Source organism: Passer montanus, unplaced genomic scaffold (genome assembly GCF_014805655.1).
Source record: "Passer montanus isolate IOZ18808 unplaced genomic scaffold, ASM1480565v1 scaffold9, whole genome shotgun sequence".
NCBI lineage: Eukaryota > Metazoa > Chordata > Aves > Passeriformes > Passeridae > Passer > Passer montanus.
In genome coordinates, this window is record NW_024374367.1 from 4748896 (window position 1) to 4766470 (window position 17575).

Sequence of the window (17575 nt, forward strand, 5' to 3'; positions counted from 1 at the left end):
CTGTATCTGAATTATCCAAAGCCAGTGGAAATAACTGGCTGTCACAGGTATTTGTTTGGAGATGCTAGAATGTCAATCCCAGCAGGAGCATAGCAGGTTTGTATTTCCCCAAGAAAGGATCATACTCTTACAGTGCCCACCTACTTAGCTATAATTGCAATAGAGGGCACATACATTTCATGAGTTCATAATAATGGAATAACCATGATTAAGATCAGACTTCAATTGCTTTTAAGCCTGCATACTTATTTGAAGACATTTCTGCTCAAATAATTTCAAAACCATGAGAAATATGGACAGAGAAAATCTGTTCCTGAAGAAATTGACAAGAAGGAACATGGTTTTGTATACAAATAATTTCACTTGATCTGAAAAGCAAAGTATTCCTCAAGAGTTAGCAACTCCGCATCTGTAAGAAAATGGATAAGCACTACAAAATGTGGGTCACTACACTGAGTGCTTCAGAGCACAAGAAGTGTCCATTTTCAGCTTAGCCCTTAATTTGGATTCAGAGTGAAATAAGAATCTCTTACAGACCTGTCTCAATATTGCTAAATCCAGTTCCATCTCAGTACTGTTAATGACAGGACTTTTGTTCTAAGTGGTGTCAGCTGCTGACAGTTTTTTAAACAACATGTCACACCATTCCTGTCTGTATGGAAAGACAAAGAACATCAGGTTCTGCCTTATCTTTTTGTGACTCATTCACTGGCAAAGACTGAGGTCCTTGTGACAGCCAGCAAAACCAGAAGTGTCCTGACAGAGGACCAGTAGCCTAAGAATCTTCTTTCCAAGGAATAATCAGTGTGGGAAGACAGAGAGCTCCCATAAGGCTGCAACAATACTACAATGAATTAAACTTGCTGTCATTCAATAACCTTTATAGCAGAGTTGATCACAGCCCATCTCAGAACTGCAGACCCTCTGCAGGGGACTGCCAGCATTACCAGTGCCAAAGAACAGAATATACCCACCATGGATAAGACCATTCAAGAACTTTGAGGGGAAAAAATATTTTGCCAAATTATACTCAAAAATACTTGTTAGAAAAATGTGCAGTTCAAGAGAAGGAAGGGAAAAGTAATCAGAATTTTACAGCTAATCTACTTATTGTATTAGTAGAAACAACATCCATGCAAAGAACCTCAGGGTCACATAATCCAAACCCTTCAATAATATTCATTCCTCATGTTCAAGGCCATGCTGGAATCCAAATCCAAAGGGCAGGATAATAACAATTGTGTCCTTAAGGCTGAATTCTTTGCAGCTGATGAAAGTTCTCATTTCGCTCTAATCACAGGACCATCTGCGTTGTCCTTGGTGCCATGATGCAGGTGGGTGCCATTAAGCACAAAAAGAGCCAGATCCTATAAGTAAACTACCACTTTTTTTATTGTAAGAGGTTCCCATTAACTACTAGACATATCTTTCAGCCAACTGTTAGAGGAACGCAGTCTGTTGTAAAACTTAAACCACTATTTATATTATAATGTGCCATGTGATGCAGTGTCTAATGTTTGCACTTGTCAACAGTTTCCATCTTCAAATAGATTTTTGGCTAGCAGACCTCGGTTTATTTATTTTCTACCTTAAAAAACTGTATAGTCACAGTTCTTTCTGCTTTCACATCAGGAGCTGTGGAAACCCCACTGAAATTAATAGGCCAAATTAGCCCACACTAAGGCCCTAACCAAGTACATTAAATATGAAATAGAGATTTTTCAAGTCTCTTATTTTCCTTCATCTATGCTATACTGATTTTGGAAGCAGAAGAGTATAAAACATACTTATTATAACCATTCTGTTCACTTATTCTAAGCACAAATAATTCAAAATAACATATAATGTAGAATGTTACTTGCTGTCTTCAATACCTGTGCATCCCTTCACCCTTCCCAATCCTTTCTCAGCTGTGGTACTACGACTTTAGCAGCAGCTAGCTCCCTTTCATGCTTTGGTGAAAATGGATGTTATTTAGTGCTTAATTTCCTTGAAAACAGAAATGCAAATAGAATCTTGGTCCCTGCTGCATAATTCCTAGCAAGCAAGTGCAGCTGTGTGCTTTAAAAACCCAGGAAAATGTATTTCAGCTTTTCATGGAACCTGGCCCCACCCTATTCCTCTGTGCTTCCCTAACTTGATTTACACTAAAATTTACAGAGCTAAAAAACTAAAAAAAAATTGCCTTTACCATGATATGGTGATGAGATTTCAAGTAAGCACTTGAACAGAAAGAAAGGAAAAAAAACAAAGTAATTGAAATAAAATTCAATTTTCTGTTGATTTTGGAATGAGGCCCTATCAGTCAAGTCCACAGAGATGGTGCATTCATCAGTCATTAACTATGGACTGTTCTTTCCTCTTCATCAGTTTATATACTCACCTACAAATACCTGTCAAACTGAATTACAAAATAGTTTCCACTACGTGTTAAGCTTCTGTTTTGCTTTCCTCATGACATATCACCCAAGACTGCTATTGTGGTTTTAAAAATTATTAATAAAATTTATTATTAATTTACATGATCACATACTTTCCAAAGGATAAAAAAGTGTTACTTGAATATACCTGAACACACAAGAAGCCATTGAGGAATTCATTCTAATGTATTATAGTAAAACAAAACAAACAAGGAAAATATACTCATTTATAATTACATAATTTAGCAGTTTATTGTGTACTGCACAGCCTATATGTATTCAGGATAGAAATAGAGCTACTCTGGCAGATACTGTTAATATCATGGTTAGAGCAAAAATACCAAAATAACTTAATAGTAAAAACAACCATCTCACAGAAGATCTCCAGCTTCCACATCTCAAAACAGGGCTATTAATAGGCTTGTGCACCAACTCCACAACATATTTCAGAGAGTTAAAAATATTTCCTAGGAAAACTCAAACACCAGGAATTTCTAACAGTACACAGCAAAGACAGCTTAAACATCTTGAATTAGGTTTAACATTTTACATTTTATCAATAGCCTTTCATTTCCCTGGTTGGAAACACAGTATTACTGCTACCACGATTGCACACATGAATATGCACAGTGACTGTTACATAGAAATGCTGCTAAATGAGCACTGAGTAGCAAACTCCTAGATGCTGGTTTGGGGATCTTTTAGTCACTTCAGAGCTAATGTCCAACTGACTTTTCAGTAAGAACTAAGCTTTCAAATGCCAACCTCACTCCTGAAAAGTAAATCCAGATACTAAAATTTTACTTACGAGGGTCAACATGAGGCACTTTGTCTGAAGGCAGCTGAGGTTCTCCTCTCAATCCTCAAGCAGCAGAAAACACATCTCCTTCCCTACTGATGATCTCAACCTCTACAGCAAACCCAGCACGTACAAACACTGGGATTGAGGGACTACTCACCCCTACCCATCCCCTTTTCCTAACAGAACTACAGGGCAGTTATTCAGTGAGGGAGTCTTTTATTGGCAGCACAATCTCCAATTTTAAACAGCTGAGTACTGAAGCCTGAGGCGCTGCCTTAATCATGTTCACATGGTGGGAGGGGAGGATTGGGGCAGGAACAAAAGTACCTGAGCTAAAATCTATCCACCACAGCAGTCCCCAATGGAAGCAAATTTCTGAAGTGAGTGTGGCCCTATTAGATGAACCAAATTCAGGAATAATGTGAAAATAATTAAAAGCTGTATGGCTGCTATAGCCCTGTATGGCTGCTTTGAAACTGACACTGAGCCTACAGCTGCTTCCCCCTTCCGTGCTCCTTGTGGGTTCTGTTGAGGAGCTGCTTGTCCAACTGAATAACAAGAAATACAGAACACCTGACCATGGATGGCAACTCCAGCTCCCACAAAGTTTAATTATTAGCTAATAACTGACATTACGTAGCAGGTGTGAGCTTCCCACTACTGTTACATTTATAATAACATGACTTGATAGTATTCCATCTGTTACTGTATAGACACATTGTGACAATTTTTAGACTGTTTGGAGAGGGTAACATGTTATAGCCACTTTATAATACTTCACAGGATTACACAAAGTACATTTATGGGGAATTAAGTTGGATTTACTTTATGTATTAATTTAAACAATTTAAAACATGGTTTAATAGGTGCTTTTATACATACAGTAATACTCATCTGCATGCAAACATGAAAAAAAAACCTCCAGAAATTCCACAGTAAAAAATCTATGATACAAAGGTTCAGGTTGTCACAATCTTGAAATCTTCACTACAAATCTTCACCAGAGCCTTTAAGAAGAAAACACTTTTCTTGCTTCAGTGGTTCATCCAAAACTTTTGTGGTACTATAAAAAAAAAAAAATCTAGAGAACACAAGAATGTTAGATTTCTATCTGCTTTTCTTGCTTCAGTGGTTTATCCAAAACTTTTGTGGTACCATAAAAAAAAAAATCTAGAGAACACAAGAATGTTAGATTTCTATCTTTACTAATGTAGTTTTTGCTTCATGTACAACCTAAGACTAGACAAGGAGTCCTACATTTCAGTAACGCCAGACAGTTGTCACAGTCCATAATCTTCACTGAAGTAACCTTAACTTTGTTAAGTTACTCACAACAGGACCTCATAACCATTGGATATCCATTTTGTCATTGGGATTGTCAGTGCTGTGACACAGAGTAACACATAAACAATTCTGACTACTTCATTTAAGTTCTAGTCTTCAAAATTGAAGCAAGATAAAATGTAGGCTTTAAAATTGAATATTAAACATAGGCTTTAAAATAAAGGCTTTAAAACATCCTTTTATCAGTATTTCTATATCAATCATCCACTAGCCTGACTTTGTGAAATATCAGGACTTCTCCCACATTTGAGCAAAAGTTGGCCACTATTTGAGGATCTGACTTCAAGAGGTTATGTCCCCTTACTGTACCAATTCTAGAACTAAAAAGAGATTATGGTCTTTTTCTCATTTATTTTATCACTTAGAATCAGCCCTGTAAACCACATGAATGCAAGCACATGTAATTAAATTTTGTAGAACAACTCTGGTATAAAGAAGAAATGGCTTAGCATTATCTTGATTTGTGCCTCTGGACTCTCTCAACTCCCAAAATAGCGAATTCCCATGAAGAATTCCAGTTGAGAATATGCACAAACTTATGCCAGTTTCCAAAACATGCTTGAGAACTGGGGTAGGGGGAGTTTGTCCAGTCCAAAACATGATTTTTCTAACAATTCAACAATTCAGTTCCTGTGCCAAGAATTGTTTCCTGAACCTGTTTAATTTACTAGCAGAGATGTAACTGCAGGTGAAGTTCCTTCTCTCTGCTTGATTGTCTGACTACAGAAGCATCTAAGGAATAAGTTCCCCTCAGAACCTGAAATGCGCCTTTAAAGAAAGCCTATTTAGTAGTGATGATTGCAGATGAAGCACTTTCCTTAGGGGAGGCTTTAGATCCAGGATCCAACTTGGCAGTGCCTTTTCTGCATTCCTCCCCTGAGAGTTTCTGCTTTCTTCATTGCTCCAATCCCACTTTTACATCCTATTCCACTCATAAAGTTTGCTGCTTATTTTTCTAACTAAGAGAAATCTGATACTTCAGTGATAGAAACACAATTAGACCTTGTAACAGAAGAACTTATGCATATACCAATAATGGAGGTCAACATTAAATTCAACTGATGACTTTTTATTTCTTTATTAAGCTATATAGAAAAAAAAATGAGAGAAGGCTCACAAGTTAAAATAGAAAGGGAGAAATATTTTTAATTGTCAGTTTGATATTATATAACATTTCCCTACAACTGGGCACGAAATGGCTGCTGAAGTACAGGAATTCCTCCCTGCCAGTCTGGCACTTCTATTTCTTGTGTGCAGATCGTGAGCATGACTGTGCCTGAGGTGTACTGTGCCATGGGGGAGAAGGTGGCTCCCATAATAAAGTTCTTGCAAATTCAAGGATTCTTTTTTTGTTACCACTCAGTTCTGGTCATGGATTAAATATACCATAACAACTTTCATCTCCCCATAATTTTCCTGTCCATTTAGACATAATCTTGGGAAGAAAACTTACTTGAATTAGCTGGAAAATTATACACCTTGAAAACACAGGAAGAAAAATGAAGCCTATAAACAATTGTTACTCTGTCCTTCACTCACCTGTAAGGGTGAAGAAATATAGATGCTCCTGTCAATGCATTGGTATTGAGGATTCCATAATCTATGCTGAAGCAATATATAAATTATGAGAAGAAGATTTAGAACTCCCAGAAAAAAAAGCCAGGCAATAAAAACAAACAGAAGTATTGATAAAACTCTTTTGTTAAATTACAAGCTAAAGGAAGCAATGCAATGCAGTATTTCACTACATTTATCAGCCAAAGAGAAGGTAAGAGAAAAGTAATGGAAACCCTCAAAAATATAGCTTATTTCCATTTTTTGCTCCTTCAGAATGTCAGATACCTATATACAAATGAACTATTGACTCTAAACAAAAAGATTTTTCATGTTGGGTAAAGCAGTATTTTGCCATGCAGTACTGGATTTATTCTGAAATCTTCAGGGCAATCAGAAACCAAATATGTACAGCACCAGAGAGACAGGCAAACCACATTTTACAGCAGCAGCCACTGTGAAGGGAAGGATAAATGCATTAATCACTTGAGTATAGCTCAGTTAAAAAGATTTTTATAAACCATGAAAGATCAGACTACAATACAGAGCATGATTTCTTGATCCTTGAGCAGACTGTGCTGCTGCTGCTGCTGTGTGAGAGCTGTACCTGACCATCTCTAACATGAATTAAGAACCAGAGAGACCTTAGGATAAAACAGGAGGCAGAAGTAACAGTAGCAGTATTTTAAATAACATTTCTATGCATCTTATTTACACTTATATTTCTCTGCTCCTTATTTAAATGTATTTTCAATTTTCAAATATATTTTTTTATTTCCTGCATTAAATCTTTCTTAATACCTTGACTAGGCAGCCACAAAGAGGAGTACATTTGAAAATTAGAAATATTTTGCAGCTACAGCAATTGGTCTAAGGAAACATATTACCTCTCTGCACAAACCTTATCTCAATGGAAATATTTTGTCTGCTTCTTTTATGCAGCTAATTGGATTCATGGATTTGGTGTTAAGGTTCAGTTGCAATTTTAGGATCCTAAACATTTCCATAGCCTGTGCTTAATAGACAGAAGGGTTAGCTTAGAAATAAAAGGTAATGTAAACTACTTTGTGGTTTTTAATGAGAAGAAACATCAGAAACATGGGAGCATAACTAGAGAAAACTAAGTATTTTGGAAGTTGACAGTTATTTAATTTATAATAGTTTACAATTATATTAATTGGGTGAAATAGCACTTCTATGGTATTGTTACAGAGCAGAGATTATGGTGCATCACAATGTATTATAAGGAACACAAGTGAATAAAGAAGATCAGGCTTATGAAGGATTTAGTTTGGTACAGCAGCAGGTACTCAGGAGTGTAAGGTGAGTTCAGGTTGTGAGCACATAAACCCCCAGATCTCCAAGACCTCATACTGTGCCTGCCCAGCACACCATTACTGAACTCTTCTGTCATACCTGCTAACACAAAAGGTTGGTAGGTAAGGAAAAATGCTTGGCAGAAATATTCTGGTTACACTTTTTCTTGCAGGGCTCCTACCTGCATTCAATTTTCATGTAAAGCAGATTAGGCTGCCCAAAGGCTCCGAGTCTTGGTTTCAGGCCCTTCTCAGACCCTGGTTGCACTATAGCACAGGTTTTCTTTTTCTTGCCAGACTACTTTCTTTGCTTCTTAAGAAGCTGCAGGTTGTTGGTTTTTTTACAGTCCTCTTCTTCCTCCCATTTTTTTTTATAAACACAACACAGCAGCAAAGGCAGCTGTGGAACTGAAGGATGATGTCTTAAAGGTAGCTCCTGGTGAGATGAAGCCAGCAGGGGTATAAAAGTCTGAAAGCACGCCTTTGAAAGAAGAGTCATGTTCCTAAATATTGAAAAGTGATTCTCTTAAGATAATACTTGCAATCAGCACTCAGCATGTGCAGCAGCCACGTTCTGCAAGACAAAATTGGCTGCTTTAGAGAGTTCAGCAAAAAGCAGACGGTTGGGGTACTGCAGCTCTCCTACACTGAGTTATTAAAAGACAAATCCTCTACGCTACTGAAGCTCCAACTGAGGAGTTCCAAAATCATGCAGTTCTGATATAGAACAGAAAATATTCAAGATCTGCATATTGCCATTTGAAATTTAAGCTGTGGTCACCAAACCCACCCATGTAATTAGCGTGGATCTTAGAGATGCTTTTGGCAGAGCAGCTGAGAGTGTAGAACGTTTTCAGAGGTGTAGAAATGACTAAGACACTTAAAAGTAGAGCAAAAAACCTAAGGAAGATACGAATAAGAGAGGTGGGGGAAAGATCAGAGTAAAGTACTGCAATCATTAGAATTTTTATTTGTAGAAGAAAAAAACCTCCATTTTGCAATGGAATTATGGCTGTGATGATGGACTGGATACCAGGAGAATAAGTGCAAGTTACTGAGTTACTGATGAAGTACTTTTTATTAGCCCAGGTGCAGCAATGGCCAGGGATGATGGTGATGATGATGATGCCTACACCAATGACCTCTGGTAGTGAGGTTTTGATGGAATTTAGGATACAGTATTATCCCTGAGATTGCAATTTTCTTCTTAATGTAGAACCCAAGGTGGACCAGTATCCCTAAGGTTTCACAGTTCTTGTACTCAAAAAACAGTTTCCTAGCACTATTCTAGCACCATCAGTGCTATTTTTTATTGCAGAAACATAAACTAAAGATGCATTTACTCAATCTCTCAACATTATATCCCCCCTTTTCAGAAGACGTGGTCTTTTCATGATCTGATTTTGAAGGGAAGCTATCAAAAAAACCATAAATTGTTGAAACATTATTTTCATTTTTATATGCTGTTCTCTCTGCTGCTCTTCTGATGCCATCATATTTTATAGGAACACAGTAAGAATACTTCTGAGCTATTTTTATCTTTCCCAAGTTATTTATTTGCAGTTCCAACGAGTTTGTTAGTCATAATTTGAGTAAGCATATATCTAAATTATTGCTTATATTAAATACATATCTCTCTAGGAAAAAGGAACAATTATTTTATTTAAAGTGCTGACATAAAATGATGACTGCATAAATTTACAGTAGATCAAATAGCATTTTTAAATCTAAAATAAAAGCTTGTGTAATTTTAGTTTAAAATTATATTTGTGTCAAATTAAAGACTCATCAAAGACTGCAGAGCTGTATATGTTATATACAATAACAGACACTTGGCTTTGTCACCAGAGGAAAAAGTATCTATTTACTGATAAGCCTGAGTTATATTTTAGGAAGTATTACCATTCTGGTCACTTAGTTATTTGCAGACATCCTTTGGATGATCTATTATTCAGAAGTGGTGCGTCCTAAGGACAGCAGAGTGCAACTGTGCTTTTTATTAATTTTTTCATGATAAGCATTACAGACCAGAATTTAACATCTCCAAGAACAAAAATGGCCTCTTGTAACAGGGGCTCTCCTGCCAAGGGCTGGCATCCCTGGGTCCCACAGCTTCTGTCACATGCAGCCTGTTGGTTGTTTAGTTTGTAAATACAAACACTGCATAAATCAGGAACATTTTCAATTTAAACAGGGATAAAGTACGACAGATGGCTGTAGAACACTGAAGGAGGGAATAGAAAGTCTTCATTGCTGTATCGTACTTATTAGGAAGACAGAAATAGCTGTTTCTGAAGCACCTGTAGAATGTATTTTGAGCTTGGAACTCTCATAAATCAGTTCCTCACAAATTGCTCAGCAGCTTCAGCCCTTTAGGCAGTCAACAGTCCCACTGCGCCTATTTTTCTCCCTTTTTTTAAAATTTTGCATGACATAAATTTCTAATTGTCACAGACATGATCATCTTTTTATTCACCAAACCAAGAGTTAAATGTGTAAGCATTTTACGATCTCCCAAGTGGCCTTAAGGTTTAGTTTAATCCCATTGTGGTGTTATTTGGCTTATTCAAACTTCACAGGTATAGAAAGGTCATTCAGAAAGATCTCAAGTATTCTATGTTGTTGATTTCCTTAGCATGAGAAAAGAAAACATAGTAACTCCTTTTTTTAAGGAAAGAGACGGAAGTGAAAAAGACACAGGCAACAGGTCCCTTCTATCTATTACCTCTCTCTCTTTCTCTGTATACATACTTAAATAAATATATATATACACACACACAGAAAGGGAGAGATCATTCAGACAACCACCCCTGCTATACTGCAGCTATCAGGGGTGATATGTATACAGCAAGTTCTGGGTAAGGAATCCCTTTCAGAGAAGCTTTTATGCAAAGCTTCACTCCTTCAATTTGCCAATTATTTAAATATTTTATGAAATATTACATATCATACCATGAAGAGCCATGTAGCCTTTCTAATACTATTATTTTCAGTATTTTACTTCTCCATGAGACTGAACAAAAGAATTCATTTACCTTGAAAAAAATTAAATTACAATTTTTCAAAAGTCACATTGTATAACACCACGTAGCCATAGAGATGAGATGAAACTGCATTTTTCTGTCTTACTGGAAACAAGAGCAGTGTACATGCTATGAAAGGGAGATGCCACTTAGAGTATAATCCAACATATTTGAAGAAAAACCTTATCAAAGTCCTTATTAACACTGATCCTTTTTGCAAAATGAAAAGTGAAGTAGAGAGGAAAGTGGTTACACCCCAATTATCCAGGAACAGCAAGCAGTGTGTTTGAGCTCCTGGCCATAGGGCAGTTTCACAGGCTGCCTTTGGGAATTCCATTTGGGCATTTCTGACAGGCTAGTAGTAGCACACAGTATATCTAGCTCTATAATTTAACTCCCAAAATATAAGTTAAAAAGCACTCCAGACATACAATTGGCTAAGAATAATCATCCAACATTTCAGGGAAAATATTTGTAATCACTGTTAGAAACATAAATGGTCATTACTGTGTCAGTGTGCAGCCTCTACACTTGCAGCTTTCCAGATACAGATTCCTTTTCTGAAACATTCATTGCTCTGGCAATAATCCTTTCAGACGCCAGTTATTTTCAACTTGGTGTACGTGAAAGTGACAGAATTCAGCTCATTCTTATGATTATGATCCAATAATGTACACTTCTGAATTACCCACGTTGTGAAAACCTCCTCAATTAAAAAGCCAGGTAATGACACAGCACTACAGAACTCCCTTTCAGAAACTGGTAACTTTTTATAACCCATAAAGATTTGTCCAAGTATGAAGCAATTACTTGTAGATACTGGCATAATGGCTGGCAGATTTCATTTGTTCCAAAATACAATACAGCAGCACTATCAGATGTGCACTTGCTTACAGCAGGACAGAAAAGGAACCCCAGCCTGACCTGAGCTCCAGTAAGAACACGATGGTTCCATGTCACACTTGTCATCACCACCTCCAGGCTCATTCTGTAGTAGCTAGATAAGTGTTTTTTCTTGGAAGAGAATGTTAATTATACTGGAAATAATTGTTTTGCAGAAGCACAGAACATTTTTGAAAGCCATGGCACAACAGTTTTATCTCCTTTTCTTAATAAAGTTCTTTTGCCTATTCAAAAAGAATATCCTGAATTACTGGTGTCCCAATCTGTTTCTATTCAAGCTTTTCTAATTCAACAGTGTGAAGCTTTCAGAACAAGCAGAAAAGCAATACAGTAAATACTTGTATTTTTGGGTAAGTATGCTTATAAGAACTCCATATATTGATATATATTTAATATATGTATGCATGTGTACACACCCCCACATATATAAAGCTTTCATTGCAAAAACAAAACAGTTGGCAAAGCTTACTCATGAAGTGGGATTGAATCATAAACCGTTCAAGAGATCCAGGCTGATTTCCCAATTTTCTACAAAACAATTCTTGCCAGATATAATTAACATTCTCTTCAAAGACTGATAAGGACTACTAAATTAATTTACATGCTCAGAAATTCTAAAGCACTAATGAAAATTATAATACTCAGCAAGTAGCATTTGTTGAGATTTATTTAAATTATTTTGAAATATATCCAAGATCAAGCCTAACTTGGTTTAAGAAGCAAGTTGCAGTTAAAGAGCTTTGCTTAGAAAACTTGACAAAATGGAACACTCATCTCATACAAAAGATGACAGAAAGCATTACTTTAGCATAGGTCATTCTTTCCTTTTTTTGTTAAATCTCCATTATGCTGGAGCTTTATGCTCCACTTCCTGTTTCAGCTATACCTAAGGTTTGGACAGGTTAAAAACAAGGTATAAGCATAAAAGCAAAATATTTCCAATTATAAAAGCCTTTTTCTATTGTTAAATTTAACAGGCAGGAGGATTCAGTGTAGTTGATGATTTTTAACCAAATCAATTTCTGCAATGATTTCTTCTACTCAGAGCTGAATCTGCAATTACTGTTTTGGTTATCTTTTTCATGCATGATTTAGGCAGTCAAAGATCTCCACAGGCTCATTTTTGCCTGTAGCCCATGGATGTGTTTCCCTACCTTTATCAGACAAATAAACTTTAATGTAGATTGGTGATCTCAACAAAACTTTTAAATACACAAAATAGTCCCATATTCCCTAAACATCACAAGGGTATATTAATTATTTCCTTAAGTCATGTTACAATAAAGTGTAATATTTATACTTACTACACTTTCACTGACCACTTTAACATGTGCAGCATTTCTGTAGTTGCTCCCCAGTCAGAAATTTGAAAAAAGCACGTAAACATTCATTTTTGAAGAAAAAAAAAATGTTTGTACATACTGTCAGGGCTCCATTTATTTCCTGCACAAAAATAAGCCCCTCTATACCCGCCCTCACTTCCCAAGTTGAGGGAACTCTGTAACTCAGTGCAGGGTCCACTCTAAAATCCCTGGAAAATATGGCTTTAGAAAATGAACAGAAGAAGCCTCAGGAGCTCAGAACATACCTTTCACTTTCCAGATATGATCCATTACAGTGTGAACACATGGTTTTATTTTCCCTCAGAGCTTCTTCTGAACAGTCCCTTTGCCCAAGTTCTAACAATCAGAATGGTTCAGACTGAATAAGTTCAATCTTATCCCAAGACAAACAATATAATACAAAGTGATGGAAATATAATTACTAGCATTCATTTGCCAAAGCTATAATTTTCTTTTTTATTTCTGCAGCTGGTTTAAGTCTGATTGCTTCAATGCTTTCTCCTAGAATATCCTCTGCATAATGATTTGTCCAAGCTCTGATGAACATTTCTTGTTGAATGGATATCGTTGTTTTTATCTTAGGAGTTTTGAATTTATGGACATTTTCTTTTTAAGGTAAGTTGCACTTTAAAAGTGTATGTATACAAAAGTAGAATAAAGAAGTGGGAAGGTATAAGACCTAATCAAGTGCTTGCTCAGAAAAATTCAGTGGCTTGACCCATTTTTTGTATGCAGAGGACTTAATTTTGTCCCTCTTTTCTCCACTCCTTTGGTCTCTTTAAGACAACATTCTTAGTTTTTAAACTATAATACAGTTTTACTTTGTTAGTATTTGATTTACCACAGTTCTTCCTGGTTTCATGAAAATCATTAATATTTGACAACAATAACAAACAAACATCATTACTAGTTCAATTATTTGGTTACTTTCTGCTGTTCTTGCTAAGGTTCTTGTTTTTCACTCAGCTTTCACTGGTGTGTGTTCCAATCCACACTGATTGATTTCTTGTGAGGACAGTGTCCTCAGTCCTCATATTGGACATTTATTTTATGCCTGCTGTGAGATATTAATTTTATAACATTAAATGCTTCTATGTAGCAAAATCTCATCAGTTCACAAGGGCCAGTTACTATGCATGAAGCTGAAAAACTCACCAGTGCCAATTTGATGTCTCTATCCCTAAGAAGGCTCCTTCAAGAAAAGTAGTAGATGATTTGACAACCTCTTGGAATTTTATGAAGGGGGAAAATGGGAGAGGAAAAAAAATCAGGCTTATTAACCTGGAGCAAAAACTCTGAGCTGTCAAAGGCTAATCCTGAGATGCTTGCCATGTCTTAATTAAACACAACATGGGCTGATAAAAGGCAGAGAACCGACCTAAACTCCCTGCTGTACAGTGAATTTCTGCCTAGACATCAAAGACTATTTTGAATTCTCTGCAGCTTGCACATTGTACTGAGCAGTTGTCAGATTTCTGCATAATGCATTTCAGTCAAGACTGCAGAAGAGACTCATTTGTAAGTATTTTGCAGGAGATGCTTTCCTGACAAAAATGAAATGTTAAGTGGTAATCCTTGCTTTTATAATGTTTAATTATAAACTGCATCAAAATATATTTTGGGGGGGAACAAAAAAATTATACATTGTTTCAAAGGAACACTTGTCCATCTTAATAAGCTGATAATTTGTAATTTAATTTTTTTTTAAATCCAAAGTTGACACCACATATTAGGATTATATAAATAGCACTCTAATCTCTCATTACCAGAAAATACTGCTATTTTGGTGCAAAATTTATTCTTTCCCAACACCTGTTGAGAAATATATTTGTAAGGAATTCACAATTTCATGTTTTGACAGTCACTCTGTATTGCAGTAAAGGACCATCAGGTTTTGTTCCTTTGCTAGTAAGAATGCAGAAAGAAAACTTGGTAAAAGTCTGCAGCCCCTCAGGTTCTTAACTTAGACTGCAAGATATTCTTTTCTTGATAGCCTTTTGCCTTACCATACATAAGTTCTACACTTGATACCACTCTATCATAACTCTACATAGAAATCCTTTTTAGTCACATGAATGTTGAAAGAGTTTTTGTGATGGATTTGAGGAATTTTGTTTCAGTTAAAATTTCCATGTGAAGAAACCGTACAGGAATTGACTGTGAGGAGAACTATGGCTTTGTGCAATTTGAATGTGCTGTGCACAAACAGATCTGCAGCAACCACACCTGAACTTTTGAAGCAGGCTTGCTTTTAAAAGTGAGTAACCTTTTTGGGAAAGATCCAGTTATGTCTTCTCTGAATAATTCCTACAATCAAAGGTGAGTGCAAGGGTTACCATTCTTAGGTGTTCATGAGATACCCAAGTACACAAAATACTTCACAAATACTTATGGCAAATGCTCTAGAGCCCAAGCAGCCAATTGAAGGGTTTATCTCAAGTGGAAATTAAGATTTCTTGTTCTGATATGGAGTAACAGCCATTTTTACCACCCATCCATCTGACTACAGCCCAATCAAACCTATGGTTTGCATGTCATGGAAGGAAAAGACTGCTGCAGGTTTCAATTTACATAAATTTGGGTTGTTTATTGCCAAGTCTCTCCTCCCAGTTTAATGATGTTCAGTAACATATCTGCAGTTAGAACATACTTTCTTTACCTTACTTATGTGTTTCTTGGTGGTCTAAACTGTGCATATTTGAGAATATAAAAATATTAATACTCCACAGAACAGGTTATGCAAATACAATGCTCATGTAAACAATCTCAAGCACAGCTATCATTTAAATCCATCTCTATGAAGGAAGGAAATGTGCAAAACCCCACACTGAGAACAAAAGCATGGTATGGATGGCCTGCACATTTCTTGGCCACAAAAGCAGGTTTCAGAAACTTAATTCCTCTGCTACAGAGAAATATATTTTAGAAATATTCTAGTGTTTATAAATTTCTCAGTAGGTAGTAATCTACAATATCAGCTATAAAGACTAATTTATGGACATCACATAAACCCCTGTTTGGAATTACAGTTTAGAATCAGAACATGCAGTCTTGTATCAACTGAAGTATCAAAAAGCAAATTATTTTCTTTAAATAAGGATTTTCTTAAATTTTAACACTCAGTTTATTTAGCACACAGATCACACGTTCATTCCATTAATCATCGAGTGCCTGCTGGCTAAAGATTAACACCATCTCATGCTAGCATTTGATTGCATTCAGTTGATAGTTACTCTTCATCGTGTTGCTTTTGCAGGAAGCAATCAAGGAAACAAGTCTAAAAACTTCCATTTGCATTATCTGAAATGTATTGGAAGCAAGGCCAGAACTGTTGAGGTTTCCCCTTTTAACTCCAGAAGCCCTGAAAGCTACATATGAATTTGAAACTTTAAGGACACTCCTGAATTCCTTTACTGCAATGGCTGGGTACAGAAACTTAAGACAAGTATTAAGAGGAAGAATGATGATTTCTGCCCATCACTGTAGGGTATAAGGATACACTTTCTATGGAAGTTATATTATTCTGAAAAGGTTTGGATATCACTTCCTCCAAAAGTAAGTTAAAACCCAGAAATTAATGGACTCAAACCACACTAGAAATATTCAATTATTTAAAAAATACTTGCCCATAGAGCAACAATGCCAAATACAAATCTGTCTACCTTCCGTATGCAAGCCCCAAAGAAATGTATTCTTGGGGGACTCTCTCAGCCACATTTGCATTGTAAATATATTTACAAACTAAATTCCAGGCCAAAGCCCCATTGTTCCAGCTTCCACAAGGCATCATTACTGTGCTGAATTTAATCATTGTGCCAATCCATTTGTCCACCTAGAATACAAATCCAACCATTCTGAGAGGGGTTCTCATGAGTAAGTGATTGAAAAATCAGTGACTTGTTCTCTCAAGTCAATTACAACCAGATATTAATGGCATTTATGTGTCTGGAGATCAAGACAGACACCTGATGGGGCTTTCATAACACCCACCACCCACTGAAATCTCATCCTCTTACCTGGCTTATATGAGCTATTCAAAAGTTTAATTAATGAGTGATTGAAGTGCTTGTACAGTGTTTCACAAGCCTTAGAAGAGATGCATGTAGCCTGAAAGCATTTTTATTCAGTCCTCTAAAATGATAAATCAAAGACTTAGGAATGCTGTTGTGAAACTGCAGCTCTGTTAAGGGACTTTGGATATTTTTCGACTTCGGCCTCTTAATGCAGGAATGACACAGGACATTCCCAAGGCAGTTTGAAAGCAAAAAAGAAGTTATGTTACCTTCATGGTAACATAAAACCAAGGGTGCAGTATGGAATCAATAATTTTTTTTACCATGTAGGAAGTCTTTTTAAACAATCTGCTTATTTGCCCAAATAGTTTTATTTTGCATAGTATTTTATCAAATGCCTGAAAGACTTGCCAGTTTTCAAAGATCCATTTCCACATACGCAGGACAAATTTTGTAGATAGTATTGATTTGTCTACAAAGAACACAACTGTTTTGTACCCAAGTTCTGAAACCACCAATTAACTACTATCAGCTTTTTGAAAGAACATTATCACTTGCCTAGCAAAACACAAATTAATTACAAAATATTAAAATATAAAGAAATATAAATGGACTGTGAAACTTGTTTTATAGTTCTTATAAGATGATTTTCTCTATGAGAAAGTTTTGAAAATATGCTTGAAATTATATTGCCACCTGCTGTTTCTGACAAAAAGCAGGAGCCAGGTCTGGTTTGCTGTATTATTTAAAATTCTGCAAGTATAATGGAAACCTATTAATTTAGGGAATCCATTGTGAAGCAGGTGATGAAATCTCACTGCTTTTATCACCCATCTTGTATGTTCTGTGCTTCACAG

The 17575-nt window shown here is 36.2% G+C and overlaps 1 protein-coding gene across 2 annotated transcripts in view; it reads right to left on the reverse strand.

Annotated features, from left to right (window-relative positions):
• ERC2 (ELKS/RAB6-interacting/CAST family member 2) overlaps window positions 1-4248 on the reverse strand; it is a 420178-nt gene extending 415930 nt beyond the window's left edge. For both annotated transcript variants that reach the window (XR_005626125.1, XR_005626124.1), the window contains exon 1: window positions 3229-4248. The gene's annotated coding sequence lies outside the window, so the exon portion shown is untranslated. The remainder of the gene's footprint in view (window positions 1-3228) is intronic.
• Between the last annotated feature and the right edge of the window lie 13327 nt (window positions 4249-17575).